The sequence below is a fragment of the Monodon monoceros genome, unplaced genomic scaffold (genome assembly GCF_005190385.1).
Source record: "Monodon monoceros isolate NGI ecotype Baffin Bay Population unplaced genomic scaffold, NGI_Narwhal_1 Super_Scaffold_1, whole genome shotgun sequence".
Classification (NCBI taxonomy): domain Eukaryota; kingdom Metazoa; phylum Chordata; class Mammalia; order Artiodactyla; family Monodontidae; genus Monodon; species Monodon monoceros.
In genome coordinates this window covers 4,281,889-4,296,569 of record NW_021703765.1, presented here as the reverse complement: position 1 = coordinate 4,296,569, position 14,681 = coordinate 4,281,889, and positions in this window count along the sequence as shown.

Below are 14,681 nucleotides of genomic sequence, written 5' to 3'. Positions count from 1 at the left end.
TCCACCAACTCCAACGGGCCGCGCCCAGTTCGCGAGTGTTGATTGGCTGCAGAAGGTGCCCTTCACAGTCACAGCTGTAGGAGCACGCGGAGGGCGGGGCTCCCTTTGTGTCTGCGCAGAAGGCGGTGGCGCGGAGATCCGGCGCCAGGGCCTGAGCCCTCGGGTGTGGGTGTTCACGGCGGACAAGGCTAGGCGGCCGACGAGGGAGGGTCCGACGGGGCGGGCGCAGAGTCCATCTTGTGCAGGGCAGCGACCCCACATCAAAATCGCCGCGATTTCCCAATCAGGTCAGGTCAGGCAGAGCTGGGCGTTAATTTGTAACGAAGTCGTTCCGCTGCGAGGGTCGAGGTGGACTGTTAGTGTGAGAGGAGATGTAAACGAGCCTCGTGGACGGTAAAAGACGCAGTTACCTCATGTAGCCTCGACAAAACGAGTGTGTTGCCCAGAACAGTGCTCTGTAATTTCCCGACCCATCCCCAGAACTGCCCCATTCTCACAGGATAAACAAACCCAGGGAAATTGTTCTATAAAAGCAAAAACGTCCTTATGTGCGCAGGACATATGTCGCCCTGAAGTTATCCGCTGTTGACCCTGACTAGGCGAGTACTTGTATTAGTGTCTCCTGTCTATTCTCAACAGTATATTGTTTAAGGTAAATCCTAAATAATTGATTGCTCTTGGAATAGAGTCTGGAACAGTACCTCCCCAGCTGGGCACCGATAGGAAGATTTACAAATGTTCTATTTTTAAAAGGCGGGGGAGAGAATTCCAGCATATTAAAAAGTCGTCTGATATTTATTAAGGTCTTTTTCGGCAATGGTATTTAATTCCAAAAAGAACTACACAATACGTTACACATGTACGTCATCCTCCCAGAAACTAAGCACAGTTCTTCCACACTAGTTGCTGATGAATGTTAGCTTCCTGTCCCCCTGCTTACCTCTTCCATAGGAATGCAAGGCCATGGAAGACATTTTTCCAAACATTCCAAATATAGTCTTTAGCCTTTTCATATGATGGAATACATTGATTTTCAAATACTGCACTAGCTTTGCATCTCTGAAATAAACCCCACTTGCTTACGATGTATAATTTTTTTATTTGCTTTTTTAAAAAACTGAAGTATAGTTAATATACAATGTTGTGTTAGTTTCTGAGGTACAGCAAAGTGATTCAGTTATACATACATATGTATGTTTTTTCATATTCTTTTCTGTTATAGTGTATTACAAGATATTGAATATAGTTCCCTGTGTTATACAGTAGGACTTTGTTGTTTATCTATTATATATATATAGTTTGTATCTGCTAATCCCAAACTCCTAATTTATCCCACCCCCTTTCCCCTTTGGTAACCATAAATTTGTTTTCTATGTCTGTGAGTCTGCTTCTGTTTTGTAAATATGTTCATTTGTATCATATTTTAGAGTCCATATATAGATGATATCATATGATATTTGTCTTTCTCTGACTTCATTTAGTATGTTAATCTCTAGGTCCATCCATATTGCTGTGTCATAATTTCATTCTATTTTACAGCTGAGTAGTATTCCATTGTACATATGTGTGAGTATATATATATACACATATACCACATCTTCTTTATTCATTCATCTGTCAATGGACATTTAGGTTGATTCCATGTCTTGGCTAGTGTAAACAGTGCTGCTTATGAATATTGATTGGGGTGTATGTCTCTTTTTGAATTAGAGTTTTCTCTGGATATATGCCCAGCAGGACTACAAGATCATATGGTAACTCTAGTTTTTTTAAGGAACCTCCATACTGTTCTCCATAATGGCTGCATCAATTTACATTCCCATGGTGTAGGAGGGTTCCATTTTCTCCACACCCTCTCCAGCATTTATTATTTGTAGACTTATTTGTATTGTTTCTGACCTGTGTGAGGTGATAGCTCATTGTAGTTTTGATTTGCATTTCTCTAATAATTAGAAATGTTAAGCATCTTTTCATGTGCTTATTATCCATCTCTATGTTGCAGAAATATCTATTTAGGTCTTCTGCCCATTTTTTGATTGGGTTGTTTGCTTTTTTGTTATTGAGTTGTATGAGCTGTTTGTATACTTTGGAAATTAATCCCTTGCTGGTGACATTGTTTGCAAATATTTTCTCCCATTCTGTGGGTTGTCTTTTCATTTTATTTATGGTTTCCTTTGCTATGCAAAAGTTTATAAGTTTGATTAGGTCCCATTTGTTTATTTTTGCTTTTATTTCTGTTGCCTTGGGAGACTAACCTAAGAAAATATTGCTACAATTTATGTCAGAGAATGTTTTGCCTATGCTCCCTTCTAGGAGGTTTATAATGTCATGGTTTATATTCAAGTCTTTAAGCCATTTTGAGTGCACTTTTGTGTATGGTGTGAGGGAGTATTCTAACTGCACTGCTTTACATGCGGCTGTCCAGCTTTCCCAACACCACCTGCTGAAAAGATATGTAATTCTTTTTATGTATTGCTGAATTATATTTTGTTAAGAGATTTTCTATCCATATTTATGAGAGATATTGGTGTGTAGTTTTCATTTTATGCATTGTATTTGTCTGGCTTGGCTATCAGAGTAATACTGGCTTCATAGAATGAGTTGTGAAGTATTCCCTTTTCCTCTATTTTTCTGGAAGAGAACGTGTAGAATTGGTGTTACTCTTCTTTAAAAACTTGATAGCATTCTCCAGTGAAATCATATGGGCTGGCAGATGTATTTTTCAGGAAGTTTTAAACTATGAGTTTAATTTCCATAACAGTTATAAGACTATTCAGATCTGTTTCATACTGGGTGAATTGTGGTAGTCTGTACTTTTCGAGGAATTGGTCCACTTCATCTTAATTGTCAAATCTATGTATAGAGTTGTTCATAGTTGTCCCTTATTATCTTTTGATGTCTGCAACGTCTGCAGTGATATCCTCTGTTTAATTCCTGGTAGTAGTAATTTGACCACTCTTCTGGTTGTTATTGTTGTCAGCCTTGCTAGAGGTTTGTCAGTTTTATTGATTTTTTCAAAGAGCTAGCTTTCTGTCTCTGATTTTCTCTATTGTTTTTCCTTTTTTTTTTTTTTAAATATCACTGATTTCTGCTCTTTATTGAGTCCTTCTTTCTGCTTGCTTTGGGTTTCTTTCTTTTTTTTTTTTTTTTCCCTAGTCTCTTGGGGTGAGAGTTTAGATTATTGAATTGAGACTTTTCCTCTTTCCAAATGCATGCATTTAGTGTTATAACTTTCTTAAATGCTTTAAAAATAGTAAACCAGGGACTTCCCTGGTGGTCCAGTGGTAAAGAATCCGCCTTCCAATGCAGGGGATGCAGGTTCAATCCCTGGTCGGGGAACTAAGATCCCACATGCCACGGGGCAACTAAGCCCTTGCGCCACAACTAGAGAGAGAAAAACCCACATGCCACAACTAGAGAGAAGCCCTAGTGCCACAACAAAAGATCCTGCATGCCTCAATGAAAATCCCGCGTGCCGCAACTAAGGGCCAACGTAGCCAAATAAATAAATATTAAAAAAAAAAAGTAAACCAGATTATGTATACTATTTTCCTAACAGTTCCCAGGTCTGCTGAACCTCCCTATGACTCTGGCAGAGCAATGAGTCTCTTGAGTGCATGGCTACCTCTATAATCCAATGTCAAGACTGATTCAGATTTCAGTCCCAGTTCCAAATAACTCCATAAGTGGTTAAAACAAAACTTTGGTGCCAGTGACCTGGTACTATCCCTGGATTAGTAACTTATCAAATGCATGACTATGACCTAATCAGTTAACTCATCTAAGCCACTGCTTATAAAATGCTTAACACAGGGTCTGGCACATAGAAAGCAATCAATAGATTTTAGCAAGTGCTATTATCAATCAAGACTTCCTTATTCTAAAACACAGGTATAAGGAAACATCCTACGTGGAAGGTGCTCCAAGGTGAAGTAAATTTAGGCAAATTTAGAAACAAACAAACCTAAGAAATTAAAGGAACATAAGAATTTATAAACTCTTCCTGACCTCCCCTCCAGCAAAGAAATTTTAATAAACATTTAGAAAACCAACTCTACTCCTAAAGTTCCTCAGGTAAAATATACTGTAGAAAGCACTCAGTCTTTTACCATAAAGCACAAATAAGCAAACGTTATTACATTTTTTATTCCTTTTCTAATTCTTTCTGCCACTAATACACAAGAAACACTTCATCAGCTCTTTCCTTCCCATTGACAAATCATTATATTTGCCATAACCATAGAGAGCAGGTTCCCTCTTAACAAATGGGCACTCTTAAAAGATGGACTCCAAATTATTTACATGGATAATTTGTATTAAATCCATGTCTTTTAAATATGTTAGCATAGATTAACTTTTCGCTTCTAAAAATATCTGTATCTCTAGTATGTATACCCCTATTTAGTTGATTTCCAAACGATTCCCCATCTATTAGCAATAAGATCCAAAATTTTCTAAATTTTTAAAATTTTCATTCATCTTAAATAAAGCATTTATGTCTTGAAGTTTTTTTAATCCATGCATATTTGTAACACACCAGAATGTCAGTTGATAATCTCTAATCAGTTGAATAGCAAAGGCAGAAATGAGCAGAAAATAATAGATACCTGATCACAAAGTCAAAACAAAGGTCTTAAGTTCATTGCTGAGGTAAGGCAACTTTCCTCAGTAACTTCAGACAAAGACAAGTTAATTATATGTAGGACATCTTATTGTAAATACGTTCTTAGGCACATTTTCCTTGTATGTCCATCTTTAAGTAGGAGCAGGTAAATAAAAAGATTAGATGTCTGATTGTACATGGTTGCAATATTAAACTTCTTTTTAAAAATCTTTTTGTCTCCAGCACAAGTAAACAGGAGTAAAATGGTATAGATAAGGAAAGTTCCAGATATTCTATTTAACTCTGTAAAGGCTCCGGGGTTCTAGACAGTTCTATGAAATACAGCTGATAGTGTTATCATCATCAGGTCACCCAAGCCAGAAGCTTGGAATCATGCAGGTCAGTCTCTCCTCTTTATCCCTGCTACCGCTGCCCCAGGTTTGCCTTTCATGCTTACCCGCCTATCTGCTTACCATAACCTCCTAACAGGCTTTTTGCCTCGAGTCTTGAACTCCTCAGACCCATCTTCCATGAGTAATGGATCCATAATTAAAATCTGATCATATCATTATTTGCCTAAGACATTCCAATGTTTCCCAATAACTAAAGTTCAAATTCCTTACCAGAACATCCAAGGTCATTCAAAATCTGTCTCTCTCTCTAGCTTCATCCTTTGTCATTTCCCCCTGAAGCGTTATAGCCTAGCTACAGTGAGCTATTTTTAGATCTCCAACACACTGCATTCTTTCCTCACTTCCATACCCTTGCTCAAGCCCTGTCCTTTGCCTCTTACCTTAAGTTTACCTCTTACTCTCCTTACCTCCTTTCTCCTACTTCCTTTATCCTGGCCAAGGACTCAGGATCCTTTTTGACTCAGCTTAGGAGTCAACTGTGGAGGAAGCATGAGCTGACCACACCCTTCCCCTCCAAGTAGCACCCTCTCTGCTCCTTTATTCCCCAATCATGGCTATCATGCACTCACTACATCATCGGTCAACATGTCTGTCTTTCTCACTGGACCAAGAGTTCCTAAAGGACAGGAATGGTTAGTCACATCTGTATCTTCAGAACCTAGCACAGTGCCTGGCACTCAGCACGTGCTCCATAAATGTTTTTGAATGAATAAGGGTATAAATGTGATATAGGAGATGGCATGTGAGTACTTGGAAAAATCATAATTACACTATAATCATACTGAGAAATGTGGATTCATTTATCTGACACTAGCAAGAGTATGAGCCAAGTTTTTAACTTTTCCCAGGACACCCACGGAAATGGGGGTGGGGTGGGTAATCATCAGTTAGATCCATTATACCTGTAACTTGCCCTTGCTGACCAAGCTTGCTTTAACTGTCTTTACAAAAACTTGCATGTACTCCAAGTGTCACACAGCCCAAATAATGAGAGATGTTTGCCCAAGTTGTTTATTGGGAACTTGGAGTCAGCTGTGTCCAGTTCAAGCTCCAGACAGTTAAGACTGGTTAAGATGGCGAAAATGTCTCATGTCAGAAGGCCAAAAACTCCACCCTCAGAACATGCTAATGCCACCATTTTCTGAGCACGTGTCCCAAGAAGCCTGTAGCTTAGCTGCACAACGATGATTACCTCACCTTTTTCTTGTCTCTAATTACCCTTCCTCACACTCCCGTGCTCCTGACACCCCAGCTTTATTCCATAAATATCCCAAGTCCCTTGCCTTTGGGGAAGTGGATTTGAGATTTGTTCTCCCATCTCCTCACTTGGTGGCCTCGAGAATAAACCCTTTGTCTGCTGCAAACCTCAGGGTCTCAGCGTTTGGCTTGCATGTCAGACAAACAAACCTGGCTCGGTAACACTACAAAAAGTAAAACTGTTTTATTTCTTCCCCAGTTTAGGAAAGTGGGGAAAAGAAGCTAAATGCAGCTGCAGCAGCAGCAGCATGAAAATAGTTTAAAATGAATGAGCATGTGGACCTAACACCAGTCCAAGGTGCTCAATGCAGCCACGTAAGTGTACAAGTAACATGAATGATGGAGAGGGCAGCGGAGTTCTCGAAAGCTGGGAGTCCCATATCAGAAACACAGCTACCTACCTAAATAAAAATACCATCTAGGACCTCTAAGGCTGACGCTAGAAGGAAGTAAAAGTTTCTTCTTTCTAGGTATGCAACTGCATCCCTCCAGATCCTTCCTTCCCTGATTCTCTCACTGATTACTGATACCACTCCCCACCGCCTACCACTACGCTACTGTCCTTGACACTCTAGCACAAGTGTGGATAAAGAGCCCTTTCTTTGCCTTCTTACAGCAGAGCCAGAATATTCAAATGAACTTTGCTAAAGGATAACCTAAAAGAATTTTCCACTATGAGAGCCTGACATAGTTCATTCACCTTTAATAAGTGAAGCAGTGATGCCAATTCAAAAAGTCTGTCTGACTGTCAAATCTCAGGTGACTGTGAGGCGCACACCCGTGAGGACGCTTTGTAGGGACCCTTCCTTCTAAGTCCCAGTCGCCGTCTGTATGTTTGAGGGCAGATAATTATACTCTACCCGTAAGTACAATCTCAGACATCCCAGCTCTTCGAACTCCAGTCCGAGGTGCATGCTGAACCCAGCCGCAACGCCCATCTAGGTCTCGTCATCTTAGTTCCAGTTTCCAGTCTAAAGACCTGACTCTTCCCCAGGTAGTTCTTCTGAGAAATGACCTTCATTTTCATGTGGTACTTGGCTACCCACAAAGTATGGTCTGATCTTTGCATGTCCTAACGGTTTAAACATGATTTAACACAATGCAAGAATCTTAATCTTTATAAAAGATACATACAGGTAACTAGTGGGTGGAATCCTTAAGAGCATTCCTTCCCATCTTGAATGCCTGTGAGTGAGATAAAGGGAAACTTAAGTAACTCATATACTTGGAAAATTGAATAAGCTTGCCCACAAGCTTGTCATCAAAATGTATCCTGTGAGGAAAATTTTTCCCTGGATGAAAATTCTTGCTGGCCCTATAACATTCTGTGTTTTTTTATTAATTAAAAATTATGATGTAATGTTTTATACATATAAATGGATGTGCATATATATTTTGAAGCATAGTACCATAAATGAACACCAATGAACCCTTCACTTGACTTGGGGACAGTGGGCTCCTCCCATATCCCATTCTTCTGCCTCCCCAAAATCATTATTATCCTGAATTGTGTTCATGATGTCCTTGCCTATTAAAAAAATTAGTTTTGCACATATGGATATATCAACAAACAATTTATTCAGCTTTCCTGGAGAACTATTGAGCTTTATAAAAATAGGATTATACTGTATGTAGTCTTCTGGAACTTTCTTCTCCATTCAAAATTATGTTTCAAAAATTCATCCATATTGAATAGAAGGAAATACAAAACAAAAGAACAAGAATGGTCTTAGCAGCATTCTTCATAATAATTCTAAACTGGAAGCACTCAAATTGTCCTTCAACCTCAGGAAGGATAAATATATACACACAATGGAACCCTATCCAGCAATGAAAATGAATAAAATACTGCTGCCCTCAACAATATGGATGAATCTTATGAATATAATATTTACAAAAGAAGCTATACACAACAGAGTTTGTGTTGTATGAGTCCATTAACTTTTCAAAGCAAGCAAAATTTTAATGTATGGTGTTAGCAGTTGGGACAGTAATTACCTTAGAGGAAGTGGGTAAGTGGCTGGGAGAGGGCATGAGGAGTACTTCCTGGATACAGGTAATGTGCTATCTTTAGATCTGGGTGGTAGGTATATAAGGGTGGTCATTTTCGAAAAAAATTCGAAAAACTGTCTAAGTGTTTACAGTAAGTCCCCTACATACAAACCTTCAAGTTGCGAACTTTCAAAGATGCGAACGTGCATTCACGTGTCCAGTCACGTAAGTTAGTTCACGTGTCTGGCATACATTTTCACGTGTGTGCATCCTCTACAAGTGGTTGTGCTTTTGTGTACTTTACTGTACGGTACTGCTGCTGTGCAACACAAGGAGCTTACTAATGAAGACCCGATGGAATTGGAGGCTCAGAGAAAGGACGAAGAGAGACAAGAGGAAGAAGAAGTAACTGAAGAACCGAAGAGATTCACCACGCAGGAAAAGGCAAGGGGATTTTCTTTATCTGAGGAGGCAATGTTAGCTTTTGAGGCACAGGACCCAAACGTAGAATGGTAAACGGAGGTTCCAACAGCCATTCAGAATGCAATCCAGTATTACTGTCACCTATGACGAGAAAAAAAGAGCTACTATGCAGACATCACTGGATCATTTTCCAAGAGGGTAGACAGAATTAAATCCAGCAAGGAACCAGAACCTGTGCCATCAACGTCGGGCGTGAGTGAAATGGCAGCTTGCCCTCCGTCTCCTATTGCTGACAATCCTTCAGCTCTACCATCTCCCACCTCCTCTCCCTCCTCCAGTCAGTAACTTCTTGTCTGTTCACTCGATGCCAGCCCCTGGATGCCAGCTGCTGTCCTATACTACTGTACTTTTCAAGGTACTGTACTGTAAGATTTTAAATGTTTTCTTTATTTTTTGTTTTATGTATTATTTGTGTGAAAAGTATTATAAACCTCTTACAGTACAGTACTATATAGCCAACTGTGTTAGTCGGGTATGTAGGCTAACTCTTGTTGGACTTACAAACAAATTGGACTTACAAACATGCTCGTGGAACAGAACTTGTTCCTATGTAGAGGATCTGCTGTACTTATGTTCACGTTTTAATTTTGAAAGTTTTATCCATATTGTTGCATATAAATGTAGTTCATTTTTTCTTTGCTGTATAATATCCAATTTTGTAAATATAATTCAATTTATCTATCTGTTCCCCTGTCCCTGAACATTTGGGATTTTGTTTGTTTTTGCATTTACTTATTTTATTCAACAAACAATGCTGCTACAAACATATTTCTTGGTGCACATATGTAAGAGTCTCTTAAGGGGAAGTGTATATAAGGAATTTCTAAGTCTAAGGGTATATTAATATTCAACTTCAGAAGATTACATCACATTGTTTTCAAATTTACATTCCTACATTCCAACAGTGTATGGAGATCTTATTCTGCATCCTTACTAACCCTTAAAATTTTGCCAATACTATGGTATTTCGTTGTGGTCTTATTTAGATTTAATAATTAATGAGGTTGAATATCTTTTCATAGGCTTATAAGCCATCCTTTTTCTTCCTTCTGCAAAATACCTGTTCTTGACCTTAGTGCTTTTTTCTATGACTGACTGTCTTACTCTAATTGATTTGTGAGAGTTCTTTATATAATCTGGAAACTAATCACTTGTGGGTTACTTTTATGAAAATATCTTCTCCCAACTTGTGGCCTGTCTCTTCACTTTATTTTACTTTTGAAAAACAAAAGTGTTTAAAAGCTTTTTATTATAGAAAAGTTGAAACACACCACAAAAGTGGAGAAGATAGTAAAATACATAAAAGCACAGATAATAATAGGAACCTTCACTCATTTTCAACAATTATCAAAACATGGCCAATTCTGTTACCTCTTTGTCACCACCCTCATCTCCCATGGGATCATTCTAAAGCAAATCCCAGATATGTCATTTCATCCATAAATACTTCTATACGTCTGTGAAATAAGGATCTTATAAGTATTATCTTTAGATGTTATTTTGCCATCTAGAAAATAATTCCTTAGTACAATTAAATATACAGAGTATGCAAATTTCTGACTTTAATAAATAGTTTTTATAGTTTATTTAAATCAAGATCCAAATAAAAGCCATACATTTTCACAATACACACGGCTTATCAAGCCTAACACTGTCTGACCCGCTTTAACCTCCCGGCCTCGCGTCCCTACCTCTCCTTCCAGCTCCACTGCAGCCAGCTGGTCACCCTCCCACCTGCCTCAGGCGTTCTGCTTGTACTCGCTATTCCCTCCCTTACAACGTCCTCCCCCGACCTGTGTGTGGCCGCCCACTCCCATCTCCCTTCTGTCCTACATGTCACCTTCTCCATGAGGCCTCGCGACCTCCGAAAGGGCCTCTCCCGGCACTCCGTCTCCCTGTCCCAGCACACCTATCACCATCTTCCAGACCGACATTTTACGCACTTATAGTATTAATCTATCCCCCAACCCTCAAGTAAAATGTAAGCTCCAGGAAGGCAGGGAACGCTCTTAGTTCAATGCTCCATCAGTGACTCCTACAAAAGCTCCGGGCACACAGCAGGCGCTTAATAAATACCTAGGAACTAGCCCTTGCGCCCGGCTTCCGCTCCACGCCACGCCACGCCACGCTGCAGGGCCCCCCACTCAGGAAGTTCCACCGCCGGACATTCAGCGGATCCAAGGGCAGCCCTGAGCGTGAGGCCGAACAGCCCGTCAGTGCGGCGAGCGCGGGGCTCGGCACCTGTGGCTCCCCAGCGGCCATACCGCACAGATGCATCCTACCTCTCTCTGCAAGACAGCAAGGGCCTCGAGACGGGCCACACCAGCGCCAACGCCGGCTCTTCTCTCGGGGAACCACGAGCGTCGGCAGAACAGCGCAGGCAGTCAAAAGCTTTGGCGGGAAAAAGTGCGGCGCGCGGGGCATTCTGGGAACGCTCGGGGTTACGCTTGGGGGCGCGGGGGGCGCGGGGCATTCTGGGAGCGGTACCTCAGAGACGCCGGGAGGACGCTGAGGAGCGCGGGCCCCCGGCCCGGGAGACTGAGGTGAGGAGGCCTTACCCGGGAGACCAGCCTCTTGTCTGAGCCAGAGACTGAGAGGGCGAGCGGGGGAGGTCGCTGCAGGCGGGGCCGCCTCACCGCGAAGCTAGTGCGTTCACGTCAGGGGGCGACGGCTCTGAGGGCGTTGCTTTGACAGGACGCGCGTGCTGAAGAGCTAGTTCTAGCTTGTGAAAAGGGAAAAGGAAAGGAACAAAGAGTCGTTCTTTCACGAAGGCCCACAGGTTCCAATAGTAGGGCATCTTATTTAATCGGTAACTTATAGAACCGCCTTTTAAATAAGGTGCTTAAGCTAAATAAAGACCTTGGAGATGTTTCCACCAGTTCCATGCTGTGTGTTAAGAAGATGGGGCCCGGCGGGGCGGGGCTGGGGGAGCTGGCCTGTTGACCTTGGAAGCCATCGGTGGGCCAGCAGGAGTCCGACCTGCAGGCAGGCTTTTTCCCACCGAGGGCCCCAACAGAGGGAGAAACTGCAGCTCCAGAGGGGCCGAAAGTTGCTTAGACCTCACCGCCCGGGCGTGCACAGCGAGTTTGGTTCTCCTGGGGTTTTTGAGTCATCACATGGAGAATCTTGTAGGTACCTGTTCCTTACTGGTAACACTTCACCAGGGCAGAAATGTGGTCAGAATTTTATTTTGGAGTCAGCAAGTTTTCCATTTGTCAGCTTGGACGTGAAAGATGCTAGTCTCCGATCAGTATGTTAATTAACAGTTTATCCATATATGTTATATATAGTGTATCCGAGTTCCGAGCCTTAACATTACAGTTCGTATACAATCTAGGGAAAAAACCCAAACTTTTAATTTGTAAGTTTTGCCAATTATGAACTGAAAAAAAATTGTTTTAATGTAGTTCTAAATAGTAAAGTTAAATAAATTCTCCCCTGTTCCTGAACAGGTTGGTGTTGTTTACATACAGTTTTCCGAGCACTCTTGGAAGATTGACAAGAGAAGGGGAGGACCACTCGCAGGAATTTCTTGGTGACTTTGCTGGAAGATATTTAAAGGAAAAGTGAGGCAGAAAGTACTTTTAGTGGGAAATGTGTTTTAGAAATGGAAGTAACAAATCTCTAACTTTCGCCCATGTCTTTGACCTATTTCCATTCAAATATGCACAGTTGTACCTCTGGGCCCAAGCCATAATCAGTTCTTTGTTTTATATTTGACTTTATATATTATTGATGCCCTTTACCAAAACGCTTCAGAGGAAGTGAATTTTAGCAGAATTGTGAAGTAGATTGTGTTGGCCTTGGAACTTTGTACTTCATTTTTATTTTATTTATTTATATTTTTGGCTGCACTGGGTCTTCGTTGCTGCGCGCGGGCTTTCTCTAGTTGCGGCGAGCAGGGGCTACTCTTTGTTGTGGTGCGTGGGCTTCTCATTGCGGTGGCTTCTCTTGTTGCGGAGCATGGGCTCTAGGCATGTGGGTTCAGTAGCTGTGGCTCGTGGGCTCCAGAGCGCAGGCTCAGTAGTTGTGACGCACGGGCTTAGTTGCTCCACGGCATGTGGGATCTTCCCGGACCAGGGCTCGAACCCGTGTCCCCTGCATTGGCAGGCGGATTCTTAACCACTGTGCCACCAGGGAAGCCCTGTACTTCATTTTTTTAAAAAAATTTCACAACAGTAAGCATTTACATAGGAGAGTAGAAAAGCAGAGAGAAGGAAGGACTGTTTCTATTTTTAATCTCAGAAATCATCTTGATTAGGTATTTAATACCTTGTGTGACTTTGTTTGTGTTAATCATTTCCAAGAGTACTTCCACTTTTAAAAGAATCTAAGTGATCTTTAATGATGAAAATTTCAAGCACTGTGGTACTTGAGTGAGAAAGATGTGTGGAGAGCAGAAGGGTATTGCCACTATTCCTTGAATGGCACCACAGAGACATTTGGCTACTGAGATCAGAACTAAGGCTGGTCACTCTCCAGGTTCCAAGACTGATATGTTACTACTTTTCTTCTTAAAGAGAGAAAATATGTAGGTGTTTAAAGGTTTGAAGTACTAGAATACCAGTTACCTTCCCTGGATGTATTTGTGTGCCCTAGAGAAATTGAGCTTAAATTATATGCTTTATTTTTACATTGTAGTTTTCTTTTCTGTCGTACATAAGATAGACTCCAAAGGTATGCTCTGTGAATTATCAACTGTAAAATGTGTCCCACATAGACGTTTGAAAGCCAGATAATTAGTGGAAAAGGAAACTAGATAAAAGTTTAGAGATCTCAGTAAACATTTTCTTTCGTGTAAAATAATGAAAATATAGTCTTCAACTTTGAAGTGCTTTAAAGAGGTAACCTAAAACAGCAGAAGACTTTGGTATACATTTTTATTTTTAAAAAATTATTCTTGTCGTAGGAAAGATTTCATTTTCCTGAAAACAAAATGAAACTTAAGAATAGCCAGAAACTTTAGAAGGAATTTGTTAAATAAAAACAATATAGTAGGGCTTCCCTGGTGGCGCAGTGGTTGAGAGTCCGCCTGCCGATGCAGGGGACACGGGTTCGTGCCCCGGTCCGGGAAGATCCCACGTGCCGCGGAGCGGCTGGGCCCGTGAGCCACGGCCGCTGAGCCTGTGCGTCCGGAGCCTATGCTCCACAACGGGAGAGGCCACAACAGTGAGAGGCCCGCATACCACCACCAAAAAAAAAAATATATATATATATATATATAGTAGAAACATATCTAATACCCAGAACAGAGTAGGCATTTAATACACGTTGCTGAGGGGTTTTACATTATTTGTATTCAAATTATTCTATTCGTTGTGTAGAACTGCAGGTTTAAAATTCTAGCTTATATTTTTGGGGTGACAAAAGTGTTCTAAAATGTATCGTGATGGTTGCAACTCTGTGCATATAATAAAAACCATTTAATTGTACACTTTATTTATTTTTTTGTGGTACGCGGGCCTCTCACTGTTGTGGCCTCTCCCGTTGCGGAGCACAGGCTCTGGACGCGCAGGCTCAGCGGCCATGGCTCACGGGCCCAGCTGCTCCGCGGCATGTGGGATCTTCCCGGACCGGGGCACGAACCCGTGTCCCCTGCATCGGCAGGCGGACTCTCAACCACTGCGCCACCAGGGAAGCCCTAATTGTACACTTTAAATAGGTGACTTGTATGTTATATGAATTACATCCTTATAAAACTTGTCCACCCCCCCCAAATTCTAGATTATCGTTAGAAAACCTCAAAGGTAAAATGTGAATGATATTTAACTGCTGATGTTTGCTAACTTGTTTTTATCATCTTATACTAACACAATATCAAATATTCTGTAATGAATTTGTATTGAAACCCTATTGGTAAAATAGTTTGCTACCCTTTTATTGTTGTTTATTTTAAAAGGCCTGATTACTGAGACATTCAGTCAACAAGAAAG